The sequence below is a fragment of the Prunus avium genome, chromosome 3 (assembly GCF_965620075.1).
Source record: "Prunus avium chromosome 3, drPruAviu1.hap1.1, whole genome shotgun sequence".
Lineage (NCBI taxonomy): Eukaryota > Viridiplantae > Streptophyta > Magnoliopsida > Rosales > Rosaceae > Prunus > Prunus avium.
The window spans coordinates 25128364-25131999 of record NC_142286.1 but is presented as its reverse complement, the minus strand read 5'-3'; the positions used below and the strand labels follow the sequence as shown (position 1 = coordinate 25131999).

General features: G+C 37.4%; 1 long non-coding RNA gene across 1 annotated transcript; it reads right to left on the bottom strand.

The window, feature by feature from the left end:
- Positions 1–343: 343 nt before the first annotated feature.
- LOC148295785 (uncharacterized) lies at positions 344–1861 on the bottom strand. The gene is made up of 3 exons (XR_015834783.1): positions 1751–1861; positions 1488–1665; positions 344–939 (listed from the first exon to the last, which is right to left on the bottom strand). It is a non-coding gene; the product is annotated as an uncharacterized LOC148295785 (long non-coding RNA).
- Positions 1862–3636: the final 1775 nt, after the last annotated feature.

The following is a 3636-nucleotide window of genomic DNA, read 5'->3' as shown; positions in this document are numbered from 1 at the left end:
CCTCAAACATCCAAATAAACGACTCAGTCGTTTCCTTGCTCAAAAATGTGCATGCTAAGACAATTGTCTGACCATGGTTATTAACTCCCAATATTGGTGCAAATGTCAAGTCGTATCGATTCGTGTTGAATGTGGTATCGAATACAACAACATCTCCATACAACCGGTATGCCCGTCTAGAAGTTGCATCTGCCCAAAAACATCGACTAAACCTGTCTTTGCCATCTCCCTCAATCTTGAAATAAAAAGCCTCATTTTTTTTTTCTGTTCAGCCATAAAATACTCGGTCACTAGTTCAATATCGTGGTTCCTCAGCTTCCCATTCACACTGCATTCAAGATTGTAAATATCCTTTTTGATAAAACCGATTTTATCCATTCCTCCGGATTGCACCTCGAAAATACTTACCTTCTGATGAATGGGGATATTAACCGAACCCAACTGTTTTGTAAGTACTTTTGTAGAATCCGAAATACGACGGTGTGATCTCAATAAATGCACTCTTTCTGAGGCTGTCATCTTATGATTGTGTCCCTCTGCAAAAAGAGAGATGGCATACTTCTTGCTCCCATTTGTCTTCACAACCACAATCTTAGCTTTGCAATTGCATCTACTTATTCCCCGCTGTCTTTTTCTCTCCCGAGTTTCATCTTTCCTGTATGCACCTTGTTTGCAACAAACAAATTCTTTCCTCAGAATCTCTTTCTTATATGTCCCCCGAAAGCTGGAATGAAGTCGAATACCAAAGCCAGCCAAGAATGCATATCTGTTATAGAAATTATAAGCGAGGTCAAGCGAGTCGAACTTCATCCCAACCGCTGGTGTTTCCTCATTTCTTACTTCAGGAATGTAAACCATCCCATTAGCTGTTACACAGTCATCACTCTCTGAGCCCCCAGACATTTTACCCACATATATTTTTGAACTACTTCTAAATCACTGCATAGCAAATATTAATTCATTAATCAATCATTACTGCATTACAACATATCAATGCATTCCACTTACAATAAACATCGCCCAAATTGACACAAAAAAGACGCATAGCCTAGCTTGTTTGTAAGAGCCATTATTACACAAAATTTAATAATAGTTACGTCATCTCTTGTGCAATAATCTGGAAAAAAAATAACATTAGAACCAACATATTCAACTAAGAACACAAATGTAATTCAAACCAGCAATTACAGAACTTCTCTCAATATCCTCTCCAAATGCTTACTCCTAATGCCATTAAGCCTAAGTTTAGGATCTTTTACCTACATTTTATAATTTCCCACCCCCACCAAAAACAATCAACTAAATATATTGAATATTCATAAGGAAATGACGCATTATTGACAGAAAACTGACGCATTATTGACGGCAGAATAACACATTATTGACCGCAGAAATGACGCATTATTGATGCCACAAATGACGAATTTCTCACCCTCACAAAAAACAAACCAAACCCAATAAAATCAATCCAGCAACAGTAAACTTACCTCTCAAACTCAAGCGGGAGCTCCGAAGTCAATCAGCTTAAGAGAATGTGGTGGACATTAGAGAAGACTCTTTGGTAGTGGAGACTCCATCTCTACCACAATCGAGGAACAAATGCTGCTGCGGCGTCTAGCTACAGAACCAGATATGCTACTTTGCTTTCATTTGGAATCTCGTGTGCTGAACGAAAAAGAGAAGGGGTTTTCACTTCAGCCATAGAATCAAAACAGGGCAATAGCTAGATAAGAGCCATTAATCGTCATACCGAGGATGCCATAGATCGCAGGCCTCCCAAGGAGCTGATGACAATGGAGCGACTATAGGGTTTGGGAGCTTTGGATCTTTCTAATTCTGGGTTTGCGTTACATTCAAAAACAAAGGATTGTGTTCTTGAATTTTTCAGAGAGGGAAATATCTTCAACTGAAGTTGGGTTTCCAACGGGTCAGATTCAACCCGGTTCTACATGCACCCTCTTTTAAAAACTCACCGTTGGATGAAATCCAATGGCTCTAACATACCCCTCAAAAAAACCCCTTATAACTTTCCCCTCACTATAGAAGCTCCCGACACAAACAACTGAATTTGGGTTTAAGGATTCAAATCCAAATCCACACCCCAAATCCTCCCATATTCAAATAGGCCCTAAATGTTGCTAAGAGCCCAAATTAAGTGTCAATGGTAGAAGTTGATCAATGAGTTTGTCATTGAGTAGCCCATTATAGATAAACATTATTGTAAGGAACATTTTAAAATTATAATTTTCAATATATCATAATATTTTGATAAAAAGAATAATGAAATCATAGTATATACAATTAAATAACTATAATATTTATGAAATATTGTTATTTATGATTTATTAAAACTATGAAATAATTCAGTTGTATTTTAATATGTGATTAATTATGTAATAAATGTAGTTTGAGAAAGAAAAAAAAACAATGATGTTACAATACACAAAAGGAAATAATTATTTAATTTTGGCATCTGTAGAAATGGAATATAGTTATCTTAGAAGCTCCTAAGCACGAATGAACATGTAGCCCAATTGGTAAGATGAGCTTGTTACTTCAAAATGGTCGTGGTTCAAATTCTACCCTTCTAGGGCATAGTCCAAAAGAGGTGATGGAAAACTTTGATGCTCAAAAGAAATCACCGCAAATGACTTTCTATTCAAAATGTCCGCGAGACTTTCACGAACTCAAAAGGAAACGGAAGATGAGAGGAGAGGGAGGAGAGACAATGACGCTTCTTCCTCCTTCCCCTATATGGAGTGTTTTATTTGACACTAGGAGAAATGATTTTGTAAAACATTACAAGATGAGAGCTAAGGTACTTCCGTTATGATGGGATATCTTTCTGTTTTTGCTTCTCATTATCCAAGTAAGATAATAGCGCATATTTGGGTTGTGCTAGTTAATCAGGGTAATGTGTCAGCCATTTTACACCCAAGTTCAAATTCCCTTTCATATATATTAGAGTAATTTTTAGAATAGTTTAGATTAGGGCTAACATCAACAGACCCCTCAAGGTTTGAGGTTATTCTCAATATGGGCTCCCAAGTTTTAATTTCATCAATTTACGTACCCTATTGTTTTCAAATCTGACCAATTTAAGCTTTTCATTAAGTTGACTGTCAGAAAATCCATTAAGTGATGACGTGTCTTTTGCATGGCCCACTTTTTTTTGCTTAGTTCAAAGAAAATATTAATAAAATAATAATTAGAAATTTTAAATTGAATATATAAATTTTTTGTTAAAGTAAAAATAAAACTAACCCTTGTCCCCGATCTACCTACCTCTCTCCTAGCCCCACCACTTCCCCACCCTCCCTACACCTCCATCGTCACCTCAACCCAGCCACCCTACCCACTGGTGGCTCACGCCCTCTCTCTCCCTTTCCCCTCTCTCTCGTCTTCTGATTCCCACTAGTGCTAGACTTTAGTGACGAAGTCATCTTGCTTTATGTTCAGATGGTGGTGAAGGGAATTTTGCTTGATAAGTTCACATTTCTGTTTGTGCTGAGCGCTTGCTCCAAGGTTGTGGCTTTTTGTGAAGGGGTTCAGCTACATGGAGCACTTGTTAAGATGGGTTTAATGGAAGATGCATTTATTGAGAATTCTTTGATCCACTTCTATGATGGATGTGGG